At 35.0% G+C, this 20407-nt stretch overlaps 1 non-coding gene across 1 annotated transcript in view; it reads left to right on the top strand.

Moving 5' to 3' along the window:
• LOC101926519 (ATP-binding cassette sub-family A member 10) overlaps positions 1 to 19310 on the top strand; it is an 80740-nt gene extending 61430 nt beyond the window's left edge. Inside the window, exons 26-39 of the transcript XR_010581961.2 lie at positions 709 to 810; positions 1640 to 1726; positions 9170 to 9261; positions 10192 to 10312; positions 10983 to 11100; positions 12121 to 12212; positions 12438 to 12616; positions 12901 to 12976; positions 13048 to 13142; positions 13965 to 14084; positions 14264 to 14404; positions 16401 to 16480; positions 17395 to 17450; positions 17558 to 19310. This is a non-coding gene — a transcript (ATP-binding cassette sub-family A member 10). The remainder of the gene's footprint in view (positions 1 to 708; positions 811 to 1639; positions 1727 to 9169; positions 9262 to 10191; positions 10313 to 10982; positions 11101 to 12120; positions 12213 to 12437; positions 12617 to 12900; positions 12977 to 13047; positions 13143 to 13964; positions 14085 to 14263; positions 14405 to 16400; positions 16481 to 17394; positions 17451 to 17557) is intronic.
• Positions 19311 to 20407: the final 1097 nt, after the last annotated feature.

Raw genomic sequence — 20407 nt, 5'->3', positions numbered from 1 at the left:
TTCAAATTGTCACAAATCTGCTCCCAAATTTCTAACATATTTATTGAAAAAAATCCACGTATAATAAACTAATGTTGTTCAACGCCAACTGTATATACTCTTCGGAATGTTGTGTGAATTTTGAATGGCAGAAGAACTGGAGCCAGGGAGCCATTTTAGGAAACTACGAACAGTCTGAGTGGGGATATGGGCTACCCTTTAAAGTGACATCCATATAATTTACCTCTGAGAATGTTCTAAACTGTTCAATATTCCTACCTCGGATATGAAGACTGATAATTCCTACATTTCTCTGACTGCTTAGATATGACGATAAACACCAACCTCAAAGTTTATTTTGCCTTTTAAGTTCCCAAGTCATATCATCAGTTAATTCTTCACTGTATCCTTATACTGAAAACATATTAAGATTTATTATAATAGACACAATAAATAATGTTATATCACCTTCTTTTATTGTTGTTGTTTATCCCTACTGGGTAGTGCAAAATCTTTATGACATTTATGTCAGAACTTATTGTAATCCTATGTTTTAGTTGCAGTGAAAGTTTGATACTTCCTAAAGAGGATATCCTAAGAATATTTCTATCTGTGAGGTGAAAGTTGAAAATGGCAGTATCTCCCAGGAAAACAGGTTATTCATAGGAAATATCTTAAGATATCAAATATAACTAAGAAAATTATAATACCTCTGGATTTTTTTTCTAGATCTTAATATGTGTATCCACAATTCTGGTATCAACTCAATATGAAACACCCAACTTAATTTTGTGCATGATTTTCATACCTTCCTTCACTTTGCTGGGATATGTTTTTGATCCAGGTAAGCAGTGATACCTACTGTGTCTCTGGTCTTGACCCTGTAGCCTATTAATAAAATCCTTACCCATTGTTGGAACAGGTGCATTTATAAAATTTTGAAGTTATTCAATGCTGATAAATTCTAAAAATAAGATTTTAAAGCTGTATAAAATTGAAAGCTGTCCAATTTGCTGAGATCACTACTCATACTAGCAGGAAGAGGGTCAATCCATGCAGAAATGCAGCAGGAAGCCCAACCATGGTTTATGAATTCCAGAGGAGATACTGAGACAAGACTAAAACTTTTTCCATTGCTATAAAACATGCTCTCTTGTGGTGAATCAATCTTGCCAGGGGATAGAAGTTTTTCATTTCAATGTTGATCAATGTCTAAAATCTTGTTGGGCTTATTGATTGCATACTGCTTAGCATCAATAAATTGCTTTTGGAGTGTATGACTTGCAAGTGAAGGAAGGAAAACATGATTCTATTAACCACTTCTGACGGAAACTAAAGACCACTGAGAATTTTGGGGAACTGTGGACAAATCTTGCCTAATTCATAGTTCTGTACTTTGTCACTCCCACTAAAAAGAAAGTTGGAAATCCCTGTTACATACAATTGGAAAATAAACAGTGTTGGAAGTCATAATTAAAGAAAGATGTCAGGTCATCAATAGACTTTAGCATCAGAAAACAACTCTTCTTATCTCAATTCATGGAATACCTACTGTTGTCCCATAGAACGTCAAGTACAATTACAACGTGGTTTTATTTAATGTGTAAGTTTTATATTTATAGAGAAACTTGCATTTAACTCTTGGTGTGTTTTTTTTCAGTTCTCCTTGATGTATATGAGAAACTTGGACAGTCTGGACAGTAGAATAAATGAAGTCAATAAAACCATTCTTTTAACAACCTTAATAGTAAGAAACATTTTCTGCCTAAATATATATATATGTTGCATAAGATTCATAGCCTGTGAAATCTTATTCAAGGTATGCCAAATTTAAATGTCTTAAAATACCCACTCTTCCTATATTTTCCATTCCAATATAATGGTAGTAAAAACTAAAGATATTTTTAAAATAGAGTCACAGATAATATAATACATACTAGAACATTTAAAGGCTTGGTTGCTATTATTGTGATAGACATTGTTGATATGCATCCAAAGACAATTTGAGGCAGTATGTAAGAAATGCAGCATACGGTGTATGGCTCAAAATCAAGTAAATATGTATTAACAACTAATTTGAATAATGAGGAGGAAAGGAGAGAAATTAAATGAAATTTTATAGTGGGGAAAGATAATGAAACAAAATATAAATGTTATTTCTGTCTATTATGGTAAATGAGACAGAAGGAGGAAACATATTCTTGTTTGCACACCTCTTGTTTCCTCTTTAATAGCAGAACAGCAGTTTATCAAGGAAGAAACCTCTAAATTTGTTTTGATTCATAAATTTTTATACATTTTTATCTGGGTCTTTGTATAATGAATGTATATCTTTCCTGTTTTGTAAATACCTGCAGAGATGTCCCATATATAGTCATTTTAATTGACCATTGAATTCTAAAGGCATACAATTCTCCAACTGGGGAATATGTTCATTTAAGTATGCAACTCTGACACAGCAAACAAACCCTGGAACCTTCAAGACTTAATATGGATTTTTCAAATAAATTCTATTGTATATTTGGCTGCCCACCTCCATTTGGTGGCTGTGCTTTTTGAAACCCCTCAATCTTCAGGGTTGCCTCTGCAGTGGAAGAAAAGGTTAGAACATTAGACAAGATGGGACTCCAAAAACCTCATGGAAAAATGGAACTAAAAGTTGAAAATAAAAAAATATAAATTTTGGCCAGGCGCGGTGGCTCACGCCTGTAATCCCAGCAATTTGGGAAGCTGAGAAGCGTGGATCACCTGAGACCAGGAGTTCAAGACCAGCCTGGGCAACATGGTGAAACCCCATCTCTACTAAAAATACAAAAATTAGCTGGGTGTGGTGGCACGTGCCTGTAATTCCAGCTACTCGGGAGGCTGAGGCAGGAGAATCGCTTGAGCCCAGGAGGTGGAGGTTGCAGTGAGCTGAGATTATGCCATTGCACTCCAGCCTGGGCAAGAGAGAAAGACTCCGTCTCAAATACAGACATACATATACACACACATACATATATACACATACACATATATACATACATATATATAAATACATATATATGTATATATGTAATTTTTTCAACATAAACTCCATCAAAGTCAGGACACTTTTGTAAGCAATGATACCAATCATTTAGTCCATTCCTACAAAATTGAGGATCCTAGGAATTTAACCTTGTCATTGAAGTATTTTTTACATTACTAACTGAACAAAAATGGGTGCCATTTACATATATTTTAAGATTAGGAAACAAAAAGAATTCAGAAGGAGCCAAATCAGAACTGTAGGTGGATACCCCTCAATAATTTCCCAAAGGAACTCTCACAGAATTGCCCTTGTTTGATGAGAAATGAGCAGGAATGTTGCCATGATGGAGAAGGACCTTCTAGTAAAGATTTCCTGGATATTTGTCTAACTTTCTCAAAACACTCTCATAATAAGCAGATGTTATCATTCTTTGTCCCTCCAGAAAATCAACAAACAAAATGCCCTAAGCATCCAAAAAACTGTTGCCATGACCTTTGCTCTTGACTAATTCACTTTTGCTTTAACTGGACTCACTTCCACCTTTTGGTAGCCATTGTTTTGATTGTGATTTGTCTTCAGAATCATACTGGTAAAGCCATGTTTTATTTCCTGTAAACAATTATTTTAAAAAAAATGCTTCAGAATATCGATCCCATGTGTTTAAAATCTCCATTGAATGCTCTGCTCTTGTCTGCTGCTAACCTGGGCACAACAGTTTAGGCCCGCACTGAGTAGAAAGTTTGATTAACTTTAATTTTTCAGTCAGAATTATGTGAGTTGAATCAGTTGAGATGTCTATGATGTTGACTATTGTTTCTGCTGTTAATTGTCAGTCCTCTTCAATTAGGAGATGAACGAGATAAATTTTTTCCTCTCAAATTGATGTAGATGGTCTGCTGCTATAGGACTTATTTTCAATATTGTCTTGTTCTTTCTTAAAACCTCTTAACCATTTGTAAGTTGCGAATTTCTTTGGGCCATTGCCCTCATAAACTTCTTTACATCATCGATGATTTGACCATTCTTCCTTCCAAGCTTCTCCATACATTTGATGTTTGTTCTTGCTTCAGTTTTAGCAGAATTCATGTTCTGATAAGGGCTCTTTTCAAATGAATGTACCCTTCTTAGTACCTCAAACCAGATCCTGTTCAAACATGTTATAAGAAGTTAGGATAAGTTTATTTTGTTGCCCCCCAAGTTTGAAATCCACACATAGATTTTTCATCATATGCATTTTTCATGATATTTTTGAAGTCCCCTCGTTTTAAGGGCCGGGCCTAGAAGCGGCTTTCGTCACATCCCACCACATTTTACTTCATGGCTACTTACCTATTTGCTTTTAGTCAGTGACCTGTGGTGGAAAAAAACAACTGCAGTTATTTTTTACATATAAGTTTTTCCAGCTTTTCAAATTATAGTAAAAAAAGTAACATAAAATTTACCATCCTTATGATTTTTAAACGTATAGTTCAGGTTTTTAAGCATATTCACATTGTTGTGAAAAGAATCTCCAGAATTTTTAATCTTGTAAATCTGAAACTCTATAGCCATTAAACAATTTCCCTTTTCCCCTTTGCCCAAACCAGTAATCACCATTCTACTTTCTGTTCCTATGAATTTTACTACTTTATATATCTTATATACATGAAATCATAAAGTATCTGTCTTTTTTGTGACTAGCTTATTTCCTCTGCATAACGTTCTCAAGGTTTATCCATGTTGAGATGTATGACAAGATTTCACTCCTTCTTAAGGTTGAATAATATTGAATTGTATATATATACCATAATTTTAAAAATCTATTCATTCTGTCAATGAACATTTTTATTGCTTCTACCTCTTGGCTATTGTGAAAAGCCAAGCTATGAACGTGGGTGTGTAAATCTCTCTTCAAGATGCTACTTTCAATGCTTTTGGATATATACCCAGAAGTGGGAGTGCTGAATTATATGATAGTTCTAGTTGTATTTTTTGAGGAATCTCCATACTGTTTTCCATAGCAATTGCCCCATTTTGCAGCCTCACCAACAGTGTACGAGATTTCCAATTTCTCCACATCCTTGCCAACACGTATTTTTTTATATAGTAGCCATCCTAATGGATGTGAGGTGGTATACCATTGTGGTTTTCATATGCATTTCATTGACCTTTAAAGTTGCCCATTTATATATCTTCTTTGGAGAAATATTTATTCAAGTTATTTGCTTTTTTTAAATTTTTTAAAAAACTTTTTTATTTTTTGGAGTCTTGCTCTGTCACCAGGCTGGAGTGCAGTGGCATGATCTTGTGTCTCTGCAACATCCATCTCCTGGGTTCAAGTGATTCTCCTGCCTCAGCCTCCTGAGTTGCTGGGACTATGGGTGCACGCCACCACACCCAGCTAATTGTTTTGTTTTTAGTAGAGAGGGGTTTCACCATGTTGGCCAGGATGGTCTCAATCTCCTGACTTCGTGATTCACCCGCCTCAGCCTCCCAAAGTGCTGGGATTGCAGGCATGAGCCACTGTGCCCGGCCATTATTTGCCCATTTTTAAATTGGGTTATTTGAATTTTTTGTTGTTGTTGAGTTGTAGGAGTTTTAAAAATTATTCTGAATATTAATTCCTTATCAGATATATGATTTGAAAATGTTTTCTTGTATTCTGTAGGTTATCTTTTCACCATGTCAGTTGTGTCCTTTGATGCACAGAAGATTTTAGTTTGATGCAAACACATTTGCCTATTTTTAGTTTTGTTGTTTGTGTTTTTAGTGTCGTATTGAATAAATCGCTGTCTAGTCAAATTTTATGGAGTTTTTTTCTGCAAGTTTGATTTGTATATAATATAAGGCCCCCACTTCATTCTTTTACATATTGGCATTAGTTTTCTTAGCACTATTTGTTGAAGAGATTGTCTTTTTGCTATTGAGTGGTCTTGGCACCCTTGTTGAAGATTATTTGAGCATATATGGGAGGGTTTATTTCTGGGCTCTCTATTCTATTCTATTGGTCTATTTTAAAATAAAAGTTGTATAGCTGATTTATTTCTTTATTTTCTTGTCTCCCTTTTCAATGTAATGATGGCCGCACTAAGTCAATTTGGAACAACTTGGGGGTGATTTTATTTTGAAAAATTATTTTACTGGATATACAATTTTTGGATAAATTTTTTTCTTTCAGCTCTTTGAATACATCATTACACTTTCTCCTGGCCTCCATTGTTTCTGAAGAGAATAAATTGTATTGTTACTTCTCTTTGAGTGATGAGTCCTCTCCCCCTTCCTGTTTTCTCTGCCTTTGATTTTCAGCAATCTGACTGTTTTACCTAGATATGGAACTTATAATTATCCTACCTATGATGTGTTAAGCTCCTTGAACGTATATATAAATTTTTTTTTTTTTTTTTTTTTTTTTTTTTTTTTTTTTTTTTTTTTTTTTTTTTTTTTTTTAGGCAGAGTCTCGCTCTGTCCCCCAGGCTGGAGTGCAGCGGCGCGATCTCGGCTCACTGCAAGCTCCGCCTCCCGGGTTCACGCCATTCTCCTGCCTCAGCCTCCTGACTAGCTGGGACTACAGGGGCCCGCCACAGCGCCTGGCTAATTTTTTGTATTTTTAGTAGAGACGGGGTTTCACCGTGGTCTCGATCTCCTGACCTTGTAATCCGCCCGCCTCGGCCTCCCAAAGTGCTGGGATTACAGGCGTGAGCCACCGCGCCCAGCTTATATAAATATTTTTTAAAATAAATTTTGGAAGCTTTGGGGCCATCATTTCTTAAAAACGTTTTTCTGTTCTTTCTCTCTCCCCTATATTTTTGGAACTCCTATTACATATATTTGGTATGCTTGATAATCTTTGAGGCTCTGTTTATTTATAGTTCATCATTTTTCTGTCTGTTCTTCAGATCAATTATATGATAGAAAGTCTGTATTTGAGTTATATTTTACTTTAATTTTTGAAATATGACCAAAGTGAATGTACAGTAGCTTTTGTACATCTTTGATAACACTCAAAAACACTTTCTATTAACTGATTTTTTTTTTCTGAATGTGGGTTACCCTTTTCTGTTTCATAATTTTTGCTGTTTCTTAAAGTTCTTAAATGTTTAATCCTCTGGATATATTTTATCTTTTGTTTTTAGATATAGACTAATCTTCATTTTTTAAGTTTTTCCAAAAAAGGGCATTTAGTTATCTCAATGCCATTTATGAATACTCCATTTTATGTCTTCTAACATGAAATGACATCTTTATCAGCATTACATTTGCTTGTATTTATGGACTGATTGTGTTGATATTCTCCCCATTGATCCATTTGTTTACATCAGTGTCAGGAATACATTGTTTTAATTATAGTAGGTTTATATATTTTGCTCAATTCAAAATGATACGTATGTCCTATCATCAATAGGATTAATTTTTCAAAACTTTTCTATTTTCCTACTCAATTTTATTGATGAAAATTAGAATGCAGTCAAGTGCCAGAAACTGGTATGTAGACTTTTATGGACATTATTGTTAATGTTTATTTTGCTAGAACAGTATTTGTGAGTTGAAAATATTTATGTTTAAAGGTTTATCTGCATTTAAGGTTTATTTTATATACTTTAATATTTTATTTGATATTTTTACTTTATTTCTGTTTTGTGTATATTCAGTTACATTTATTTATGTATTTATTTGTTTGCCATAAATTTTTTTTTCCCAGTGCACATTCTAGGTAGGTTTCTATACAAAAATATAAAATTCTTGTACAATTATCTTATATCAGTTTACCTTACTGAATTTTCTTATTTCCAATTTTTTTTTCAGATGCTTATCTTGCCTTTTCTTGTGAAACAACCATGTTATCATGAAATAATTATCTTTTTATTTTGAAAATATATACTGCATTATATATTCTTGCTTTATGACATTGGCTTGAATCTCTAAAAATCGTCCACTAATACTGTTGCAAGAAGACATCCTTACATTGTTTCTGATTTTACTGAGAATTTTCTTAGTGCTTAACCATTAGCATTATAGTAACTTTTAAAAATATAAACTATTTATCTCACTAAATCCCTCAATTCCTGGATTACTGAGAGCTTTTGTCTTTTGTTTGTTTCTAGTATTTATGAAGAATGAATCTAGAATCTTCTCAAAGCCTATGAGCCTCTGTTAAGAATGATCAATTTATTTTAAATAAAACCATTAAAAATTAATAAATTTTATTTTATATTCTGTAATGTTTAAGAAATCCGCCTCCCTAAGGTCAAGAAGATATTATTTTATATTATTTTCTAAAATATTTGTATTTCCCTTTCACATTTGTATCTTCAATCATCTAAAATTCATTTTTTTTTCCTGTGGGCTTGTTTTATTTCTATCTTTAAGGATGTCCAGTTGTCCCAGCAGTTGAGACAACTGTTTATTGAAAAATCTGTACCTTTCCCATTGATAGAGCTACTTCTGTTCATATATCAGATATCTATATATGTAGAGTCTGTTTCTGGGATAACTATTCCATTTTGTTTGCTTTTGTCAAGTTCATAGGTACACTACCAGTCTGGTACCACGTTAAACCACGTTCTAGGCTTGAGGTTTTGTTTCGACCATCCAGTGATGTGAATTTGGGTTCCAAGTCTGTGTAAAAGCTGGCTTGTATTTCCACCTTCACTTTCTCTTTTCATGATGAGCACTCAAGGCAATGATGTTAGCAATATCCTGAGGGTTCTTTTCACCCCTCACTAAAAGTATAACCCTTTGAGGTCCATCCTTTATTAGAGAAAGAGTGACCTATCTACTCCTTGCTTGGGGAAGACTCTGTGCTTCAACAGTTTCTTCTGTCTTCTGCCCCTGGACATGGCATGAAAATGGAAGTTTGAGTATTTCAAGGATAAAGAGTAACTCTAGGACAAGATAGCTTCGGGGCTAACCCTATCTCCTGTATTCACTTAGATTTGGCTTAAAAAGTCCATATTATTTTATTAGCTCTTCTATACTTTTTTAAAGTTTAAAAAAAATTAATGTGGAATTTTTAATTCCTTCTCAGTGGGAGGGTGAGTTTGAATAAACCTTTCTTCCACATGAGAAGTATTTTACAAGTTTTTTGTCAAATTTATAAGAAAATGATTGAATCTTCTGTGACAAAAAATGGACAAATATTGACCATTGAGTATGAGTGCCATCGTGATGCTAATTCTAATTATTTTTCTTTTCTTTTAGCCATACCTTCAGAGTCTTATTTTCCTTTTTGTCATAAGATGTCTGGAAATGAAGTATGGAAATGAAATAATGAATAAAGACCCAGTTTTCAGGTTGGGAAAATATTAATTGAAACCTGAATGTAATTTAAATGTTTAGTCTTTTTAAATTTGTAATTTCATTTATTTGTTTATTTATTTGTTTTTATTTTTGAAAATAGAGACAGGGTTTCAGGTTGGGAGAATACTAATTGAGATCTGAATGTAATTTAAATATTTAATCTTTTTAAATTTATAATTTTATTTGTTTTTATTTTTGAAAGTAGAAACAGGATCTTGCTATATTGCTCAGATTGGTCTCAAATCCCTGGCCTCAAATAATCCTCCTGTCGTGATCTTAAATATTTAGTCTTTATTGCAGTACATTTAACATCAGTTTATTGAAATGGATTTACTACCCAACACTTGGCTAAGCACGTTGTACAGTGCTATTTTCAGAAAAAGAAAACAATTAGATTGGATGCAGGGATATTTAGTTTCTAAGTCATAGATTCTAGATTCTGATTTTAGGCAAGATGAGTTTTTGTCCTGTACATCTCTGTCAGTAGTGTTTAAGCATCAAAGCTTGCTTTTCTCCTGGTTATAGCCTTTATGGGTCCCTAAGGAGAAGGTACAGTAAAAACTGGTTCCATATAAAACCAATTAGAATGATCTTTTATGAGGAAAGTGGTCATGATCTGGCTGGTGACAGACTAAAAGACTCGTATGTCTACATTTGAGTGACTTAAAAGAACGAAGTGAAGGGACAGAGCCATTTGACAGATAGGATACAATGTTTTAAAGAGAAGAAATAGTCAAAGAAGATTTCAAGAGACTTGGCTACTGGAGGTGTTATTACTGTCAAGAAGAATCTTGTAGGTAATAAATTAATCATGTGATAATCTTTTTTAAAAAGGATAATAGTTTAATTATAGGCGTTTACATTTTATTAACAGTTGTTGTAAGCCAAAATTGCATTTCTATGTTATTTTGTTTCTTCTGTAGAATCTCTCCACGGAGTAGAGAAACTCATCCCAATCCAGAAGAGCCCGAAGAAGAAGATGAAGATGTTCAAGCTGAAAGAGTCCAAGCAGCAAATACACTCACTACTCCAAACTTGACGGAGGTGGACAACAGTGATTAGACCCTTAATAAAATGCTCAGATAGTTTGTGCTGTAGAATGGATGAGATGTTGGTTTTTATTTTGAAAAGCTGCTTTTGTTTCTTTAACATTTCTATTTATAGCTTATATTCAAATTATTCTCTTTAAAAGTAACTACCCTGTTCTCATTCTTTTAATTTTTTCTTCTTCAGTTTTCTGTGAGTCTTAATCTTCCAGCTCCTCATTCATCAGTGTAATCAACAAGTTCTCTGATTTTTTAAATCAATTTTAACAAAATCGCACGTTTCTCAAGAATTGCAATTTCATTTTGTATTATAGTTTACTTGTAATATTAATAACTGAATAGCATATGAACAAGAACAAATGAATTTACAATGCATGGAAATCAATAAGGAATAAAGTAGGAATGAAATTAGTGGAAAGAGCAAGGATAGATGCTAGCATAATGCAAAGGGAATGTATTTGATTAGGAATTAATTTTATTAGTAGTTGATTAAGTAGCCCTTATTTATGAACATACATTTGGGCATTTCATTTGAAAAAAGAGGCTAAAGCTCTTCAGCCTGACATAAAATTTAGTTCGGTTTATAGACTAGGGAATGGAAAATAAAACATTAATTCATAAAGTATCTGAAATTTAACAGGGAAATCATGCTTTGTCATGTTTTTCAGGAGCCAGTCATAATTGCAAGCTGTTTACACAAGGAATATTATGACACAAAGAAAAGTTGCTTTTCAACAAGAAAGAAGAAAATAGCCATCAGAAATGTTTCCTTTTGTGTTAAAAAAGGTTTGAATAATTGCTTCTTTTATTATTATTATAATGTTTCTTATTCTCTAGATTTAAGACTATGAAGGGGACAACTTTTTAATTCTTTGAGGCTGTTCATATATCCTGGTTAATGTGTAATTATAAAAGTTCACATGTCAGTAGATAAGTCTTCTACTTCAAAATCATATCCCAATTCAAATGGCAAGAAACTCAATCTCGGATAAAGAAGACCCCAATTCTCTGTATTAATGTTGTAATACAGGAGATTTTTCAAGGTGCTAACTAAGCTTTTGTTTCAGAAATGTTATTTTGGGGTGGCCATGGTGGCTTGTGCCTCTAATCCCAGTGCTTTGGGAGGCTGAGACGGGAGGCTTGAGGCCAAGATTTCGAGACCAGCCTGGGTAACATAGTGAGACTCCATCTCTACAAAAAATTTTAAAATTAACTGGGTGTGGTGGTGCATGCATGTAGTTCTAGCCAGCTGGGAGATTGATGCAGGAAGATCTCTTGAGCCCAGGAGATCGAGGGTGCAGCAGGCAATGATTATACCACTGCACTCCAGCCTAGGCGAAAGAGCAAGACTCTGTCTCTGAAAAAAAAAAGGCCTTTTGTTTCAAAATGTTTTGGAACCAACCAAGCAATTCTGGATTAGTCAACCTTGAAAATTCAAATACTGGCCGGACGCGGTGGCTCACGCCTGTAATCCCTGCACTTTGGGAGGCCGAGGCGGGTAGATCACAAGATCAGGAGATCGAGACCATCCTGGCTAAGACGGTGAAACCCCCTTTCTACTAAAAATACAAAAAATTAGCCGGGTGTGGTGGCGGACTACTGGATCACAGCTATTCGAGAGGCTGAGGCAGGAGAATGGTGTGAACCCGGGAGGCGGAGGTTGCAGTGAGCCGAGATCGCACCACTGCGCTCCCAGCCTGGGCGACAGAGCCAGACTTTGTCTTAAAAAAAAAAAAAAAAAAAAAACCCTTTAAAAAATAAAAAAGAAGAGAAAATTCAAATATTGATGGTGACTCTTTCTTCCAGGTGAAGTTTTGGGATTACTAGGACACAATGGAGCTGGTAAAAGTACTTCCATCAAAATGATAACTGGATATACAAAGCCATGTGCAGGAGTGGTATGTGATATGTGAAGGAAATTTTATTTTAAATATTGATGACATCCTTCTATTATTCCTATCAGTAAATCAAATATCTTTTAAAAAAATAGGTGAAATAATTTATAAAATTTCTCTTGCATATTCAAAAAATATTGTAGCTTAATGGCCACTTCTATCTCCTTTAGTAGAAAGGGGATTGGAGCAAAAACCAAAGGTGGATCTGACATTCATTGTCTTCTGTAGGTGGTGTTACAAGACAGCAGAACATCGGTAAGGCAACAGCATGACAACAGTCTCAAGTTCTTGGGGTACTGCCCTCAGGAGAACTCACTGTGGCCCAAGCTTACAATGAAAGAGCACCTGGAGTTGTATGCAGCCGTGAAAGGACTGGGCAAAGAAGATGCTGCTCTTAGTATTTCACGGTACAGAGAGAAGTCTCACAATCTGTAGCTGGAGGAAGGGAAAAATATGTCATTTCTTCATTGTATATAAAAAGGAAATTATAAACAGTGTCTTTAAATTTTCATGCAAATAAAATGATCGAACTACCTGCATAAGAACCAAATCATAAGATTTAGCATGTATGAAAATGTTAAGGAAGCTTAAATTTACTATCTAGAATAACAGTGCTTAGAGTTTCCTATAGTTGTTTTGGATAGGTCCATTTGCCATATACTTCATGTATAATCACACTGTTTTTTGTCAGATTGGTGGAAGCTCTCAAGCTCCAGGAGCAACTTAAGGTTCCCGTGAAAACTCTATCAGAGGGAATAAAGAGAAAGGTATGGGCCGGGCTCGGCGTTGCTCTGTGCACCCTTGGCTGGGTGCCCATGGGCTGTTCCTCCCATTGCAGCTGTGCTTTGTGCTGAGCATCCTGGGGAACCCATCAGTGGTGCTTCTAGACGAGCCGTTTACTGGGATGGACCCCGAGGGGCAGCAGCAAATGTGGTAAGGAGAGCGAATATTAAGTGTCAGAGTCAATAGAATACATCTAGGTTTTTATTTTATTTTTTGTATGTTTCTTTGTTACATTTTGCTCCATTAACCTTTGACAGGCACATCTTCTATTTTGTAATTCAGTGAAACCTAATACAGCATTCAAAATTCCTCCAGGAAGGAAAAAATAGATATTTTAAGACCCAAATAGACTCTTGATTATGTTTGTTTGGATTTTTCTTCTCTTATTCCTCTTCCCCCTATCTTTTTATTTTTCCATTTCATTTTTCAATTATTGAAAGTCACATAGTGTGATGTTTCTCTATTTTTTACTCCAACTTTTCTACTTTTCTTCTCCAATAGTGCATTATTTTACCAATACTCTTCTTTTTATGAAGCCTATTAATATGGTACTATCATTAGGTAATGTAGCACAATTTTTGTTCTTTTTCTCTATGGCAAGGATTTTCTCTCGTAGCCTTATTTATCTATCTATTTATTTATTTATTTGTTATTTTATTGTATTACTTGACACAGAGTCTTGCTCCATCTCCCAGGCTGGAATGCAGTGGTGTGATCACAGCTCACTGCAGCCTCAACCTTCTGGGCTTAAGCGATCCGCTCATCGCAGCCTCTCAAGTAGCTGGGACCACAGGCATGTGCCACCATGCCTGGCTTATTTTTAAATTTTTTGTGGAGATGGGGTTTCACCATTTTGCACAGGCTTCTTGCATCCAAACATAACATCTTCTCTTTAGATTTCCTGCTTTTTTCTATTTATCTATTTTCCCAAATTACTTTCTAAATGTAAACAATCCCTTACTTTATCTTTAGGCAGATACTTCAGGCTACCGTTAAAAACAAGGAGAGGGGCGCCCTCTTGACCACCCATTACATGTCGGAGGCTGAGGCTGTGTGTGACCGTGTGGCCATCATGGTTTCAGGAACGCTAAGGTGGGTGCCTGTCCTGAGCCAGCATGAGACTAACATGTTCTTATAGAGAGAGTTTCAGTTTGCTATGAACAGCTGATGCTCTACAGCTCCCTAACCTATAATTAAACACCTTCCTCTACAGTGAGAACCAAGGAATAAATTAAGAGACAAGTATTTTTTCTTTATTTCCCCTGAACTAGGTGTATTGGTTCCATTCAACATCTGAAAAACAAGTTTGGTAAAGATTATTTGCTAGAAATAAAAATGAAAGAACCTACTCAGGTGAAAGCTCTCCACACAGAGATTTTGAAGCTTTTCCCACAGGCTGCTCGGCAGGAAAGGTAAAAGATGTTTTTGGTTTGAGTGACAAGTATGAGTGTTTTCCAGTATTAGCATCAATTAGTTTTGTGCTAGTCTAAACAGGAAGAGAAAGGCAGAGTGGACTTATTCATTACATAACGAGCTGTTTGAGGATTGCTAGGATGCATTACAAAAACTAAACAGTTATTTTTAGTGAGTGTTGTAGACCTCAGAAAAGGTGAATGTTGTGTGTGTGTGTGCATTCATATGTATGTGTGTAAATGGTGGAATGGCTTGGAGATTAAGAACAAAGTTCAGACAAATTAAACTATCAACTTTTAAATAATTTTTAAAAAATAAACAATGAAAACAATGCTTTCACCTACAGGATTTTGCTGAATATAAATCACATCGAAAGTTCCATAACACAGACTTCCATGCTTGAGAAGGATTGACTCTATCCTATATTATTCAGTTATAAATCAGTTGATCCTCCCAATGTTTCTTTTAAAGTTGTATGTGGTCAGCCATGGGTTACAAGTAATGATAATCAAATCTTTGTGAATAGCAGAATAAGGCTGAATTTAATTGAAAGATGAACAGAATTTTCTTGTATACCATTTCTATTCATTTATTTTTATAATATTTATTATATTTATTGAACACCTATTATCTGCTGCAGGCTATGTATTGAATAGTCAACAAAATAGACAAGGTTCTTCTCTTTTGGAGCTGAGGATATTAAGCAAATGAAGATACAAATAAATGAGGATATGACATTGAAGTAGGGCTTTAAGACTGAGCAGGGTTCGGTCAGCTGAAAAGTGGGAGTAACAGACACTGTTTCCAGGAAACAGCTCGTTTAAAGAACTTAGGTCAAGAATGAATTCTACAAATGTGAAGGATGAAACAAAAGCTCATATAGTTGATGTGTAAAGGGATATTCAAGTGGAGATGACAAAATACAGAGATGTAGACCTGTGGCTCACAAGAGGAGGAAGAGGTCATTGAGATCCAGCCTGGCAACAAACAAAGTGGGGGATTTTTTAACCATATAGAAGACCACTAAACTAGGAGAATGTTGAGGCCAACAAGAGAGATAGGAAGTCAAGAGGGTCTAGGATGAACCCCAGGAGCTCTCAGCTTTGAGATGGGATTGAGGAAGAAAATAAATCCTCCTGTGTGGACAGTACCACCGCAACCATACCAACAAATACTGAGGATTATCTAGAACAGCACTGGCCAGTAGAATTTTTGGAATAATGAAAATGTCCTATCTGTGCTGTCCAGGATGGTAGTCAACACACATATGTAGCTACTGAGTACTTCAGATGTGGCTAGTGTGAATGAGGAGTTGAATTTTCAATTTTATTTATTTTAATTACTTTAAATGTAAATAGCCACATGGAGTTAATAGCTACTCTATTAAGCAGTGCAGGCCTAGAGAATTAGAAGGAAAATAATAAGTGTGGTTGTCTCAGAAGCTAAGAGAGAAAGAGTAGGTTTGTTTTAAGGAGGGTGTGTACAATTTTATATAATGCTTTTGAGAAATCTGCAGAATGAGGATTGAAGAGTGTTTATTGGATTGTGCACATGAAAGGGGGTCTGAAGGTCAAGAAAGAATTTTTTTTTAGCAGGAGAGGGTTCAACATATTTTAATTCTTATAGGAGAGATTGAAAATTAAATCTCAATCTCTCCTATGAGAGAAGGGAAAGTAACACAAATGTTCTAGAAAGGTTGCTTTTTGAGAGTAAGAAATATAGCACAATAAGAAAGTGCAGGCTGAGTGGGAAAGATTCTTGATCAAAGCCATTTCTCAGAATTTATCTTCAACATAAAATTAGAAGCAACTAGATGTTTGTTGTTATAACATTTTTTATGGTTGAATATGTTATTTCACATCGATTCATGCTGTATCAAGTGAGACATTTTTATTTAAAGAACACTTTGAAAAATTATTTTACTTTGCCTGTTAATTCCTCCCCAGTGTTATCACACTGGAACTCAGTGATCAATCTCACTCTTCTTCCTGACAGATATTCCTCTTTTATGGCGTATAAGTTACCTGTGGAGGATGTCCACCCTCTGTCTCGGGCCTTTTTCAAATTAGAGGCAGGTAAGTTTGGATATATATAAATAAGACTTTGTGTATTGTTTGCATTATTTTTATGTCAAATATAGACTATGTAATTTCAAGTAGAACAATTAAATAGTCAATCAAAACTTGAAAAATCCCTACCAGGATAGTCATAACAGTCTCAAAGGAAGTGAAGTGGTGGTCCTAGATGTGGGTTTGCTCCACCTGATTCTTCCTGTGCTGACCAGGAAGCCCAGCCACAAGTCAGTCAGGTTACTCCATCCTGCAGGATTGAATTGGGGTACCAGGGCTGTTTCTTACCATGACAACAGTGCATAGAATTGAAGGATAATTATGAGAATGTTGTCCCAAAGAATACCAAGAGGAGATTTTGGGGTCTCTATGTTTCTAAAAGCCAAGGTCCCAGGAGCAAATGTACAGGGGTAACAATTGGAGGACTGAGTGAAGGTCAGCAAAAGAAAACACAGAAGGGTGAGGTGTAACAAGTCACAATTGAGGCGGGGCTTCTGAACTAGTTCCAGAGACACTGCATATTTATGGCTATTGATGCAGAATGTACAAATGTGGGGTTTGTTAAAAGGGAGCCAGCATGGAGTAGACTCCTCTATAGATTTATAAATATAGAATAAGTTATTCTCGACAGCTGATTTGGAGTCCAAAGCATACATGTAAAGAATCAAAAGGATAATACTAAAATAGGACACAAGGAGCTTTTTAGAGAGAGTTTATAGGAAACTGAATATGTTCATGCATGGCTATCTTTTATTAGCCATATCAGCACTCTTGTTTAATTTATCCTTCAAGGAAATGTAATTATTTGGCCTGTATCTTACAGTATCTAAACAATTTGAAGTTATTGTCTCTGTTGTATGACTTTACAAACACTTGGTGAAAAATATATAAGCCACTAATGTCAGTCTCTTTAAATGTAGTGAAACAGACCTTCAACCTGGAGGAATACAGCTTCTCTCAGGCTACCTTGGAACAGGTGGGTTTTCATTGAACAAGTGAGCACCATCCAGATAACCTCTGTGTAAATCAGTCTTTCAGAAACACCCTGACTTTTTTGTATCTTTTTTATTTTCTCTTACTTAGGTATTCTTAGAACTCTGTAAAGAGCAGGAGATGGGAAATGTTGATGATAAAATTGATACAACAGTTCAATGGAAACTTCTCCCACAGGAAGACCCTTAAAACGAAGAACCTCCTAACATTCATTTTAGGTCCCACTACATTGTTAGTTTCCATAATTCTACAAGAATGTTTCCTTTTACTTCAGTTAACAAAAGAAAATATTCAATAGTTTAAACATTCAGTAATGATTGAAGTTTTCATTTTTAAAAGTTTTAGGATGAAGGAAACAAGGAAATATAGGGAAAAGCAGTAGAAAAAATTAACAAAATCAGACATGTTATTCCTCTCCAACGTGGTCTATTTGGGGCTTAAAAATAATTTAAAAATCATGTAATATTAGGTTGGTTTTTGGTTATCATCAATAAAGCTAACACTGAGCACATTTTACAAATAAAAATATGAGTTTTTTTAGCCTGAACTTCAAATGTATTAGCTATTTTTAAACATTAGTTACTCAGATTCTAATTAATGTGACATTGACTATAAGAAGATCTGATGAAATGGCACAACATAACATTAAAATGACATATTCTGATTATAAAATAAATACATGTGAATTTTAGTACATATTGAAATTATATGGAAGAAGATAACCATAATCTGTAAGAAAGTACCACAGTTAATATTTTATTTAGCCAACTTATATTCAATGTATTTTTTATGAGTCCTTTTTCAAAGGTAATATCAGTAGGCATAGTCATTTTCTGTATCTTTTCACCTCACAGTTCACGAACATTTCCCATGTCATTATAACACTTTTGTGTTATATAATTGCTGCATTAATGTTAGAGCTGTAGTGATGTAATACCAGAGTTATTAAGTTTGGGTTATATGCAAATTTACTTCTTAGAAATAAAACTTTGATGGACTTTTCTTATGTTTTGTTTACTACAGTCTTAAGGTAAGTGGTTCAGATATCAACTGATGGTTCTCTCTCTTCTGTAAGATTCATATTATTCTCTGACCTGTAGAAAAAGTTATTATCCATCTGTTGTCGTTTGGGTATTTGACCCTCTGAATCTCTTGTTGAAATTTGATTCCCAGTGTTGGAGGTGGGGGCCTAGTGGGAGGTGTTTGGGTCATAGGAGAATGTATCCCTCATGAATTGCTTGGTGCTGTCCTTGCAATTATGAGTGAGTTCTCACTCTGTTAGTTCTCAGGGGAACTGGTAGTTAAAAAGAGCCCGGCATCTCCTTCTCCCTCTCTCTGTCTCTCTCACCATGTGATCTTTGCACATGCTGGCCCCACTTCACCTCTGACAAGTCGAAGCAGTGTGAGGCCTCACCAGATGTAGATGTTGGCACCACGCTTCTTGTACAACCTGTGGTTTCAGAATCCCAACTGAAAGAGTCAGCCTAAAAGTGTCCTGTGAAACACCTAGGAAGATAGGACGTAAGGCAAGCAACAACTTCAGTGGAAAATGTGTCTTGTTCCAAAGCGACAGGAGGACCACTGCCACAGAAACCACCCTGAAGTCAGAAGTGGCGGTAAGAAGATAGGCCTGGTGAAAGCAGAGCTGACATGCGGTTGCTGACTTTCACATGCTTCCAACAAGCAGCGTTTGCAGCAGAGCAATAAGAAACATTGATTGGATGAATACAGAAGCAAATGAATCAGAAAATTTAGCAGGATTGTGTTGGGTAAAAAAAAAAAAAAAAATTAAAAAAAAAAAACCTGTTGCAAATAAAATGAATATACATTTTTTGCCCATAAAGTCTTAGTGTCTCAATCCATTTAATTTTTTTTATTGTGGCAAAGATATAATAAAACAAAATTTGCTTGAAATAAATCAGACACAGAAGGAAAAATATTGTATGCTTACACTCATATGGAATATCTATTTATAGATTAGGCACATTCCCTGAGGCAGAAAGAAATTAAAGATTACTAGTGGCTCGGGGGAGGAGAGAGTGGGAGTTATCACTTAATGGTTACAGAATTCCTGTTTGGGTTGACGAACAATCTGAGAACTAGACAGTGGCGATGGTTGCACAATTTTGTGAATGCAATTAATGTCACTGAATTGTACACTTAAAAATTGTCAAAGTGGATAATTCATTTAATTTTAAAAAATAAAAATTTTTAAATTCTTATATGTTTTGCCATAAAAATTATAGTGTTTATACAATCTAAACTGGAAAATACTCTTTCTTAGCTAATACGTTTTTCTATCATATACACACAGGATAATATTATATCTACTATTATATAAATACTTAACATCATACTATGAACATCACACTTTCCTAGTTTATTGTATACCTATGTCAGTTTAAGTCAGTTTTTTTTTTTTGTTTGTTTTTTGTTTTTTGTTTTTTTTTTTTGCAGTGCGTATCTAGTATTTCAGTGTTTGGATGTACCAAAACTTTTTAGTTAAGAATAAATTGAAAGATATACAGATTGTTTCTCAGTTTTCCTGTTAGAAACAATGCTGCAGAAGTTCTGTCCCTCTAGAGAACCCTGCCAAACATATACATGCAACATTATTCCATATATATATAATTCCATATATATATGTATATATATGTATATGAGTTTATTTAGTAGTATTAACTCATACAATCACAAGGTCCCACAATAGGCTGTCTTCAAGCTGAGGAGCAAGGAAGCCAGTCTGAGTCCCAAAGCTGAAGAAACTTGGAGTTCCATATTTGAGGGCAGGAAGCATCCAGCACAGGAGAAAGATGTAGGCTGTGAGGCTAAGCCAGTCTAGCCTTTTTATGTTTTTCTGCCTGCTTTTTATTCTGGCCGAGCTGGCAGCTGATTAGATGGTGCCTACCCAGATTAAGAGTGGGTCTGCCCTTCCCAGAC

This window comes from Macaca fascicularis, chromosome 16 (genome assembly GCF_037993035.2).
Source record: "Macaca fascicularis isolate 582-1 chromosome 16, T2T-MFA8v1.1".
NCBI classification, from domain to species: domain Eukaryota; kingdom Metazoa; phylum Chordata; class Mammalia; order Primates; family Cercopithecidae; genus Macaca; species Macaca fascicularis.
Note: the sequence above shows the minus strand (reverse complement) of the source record. Positions and strands in the feature narration are given on the sequence as shown.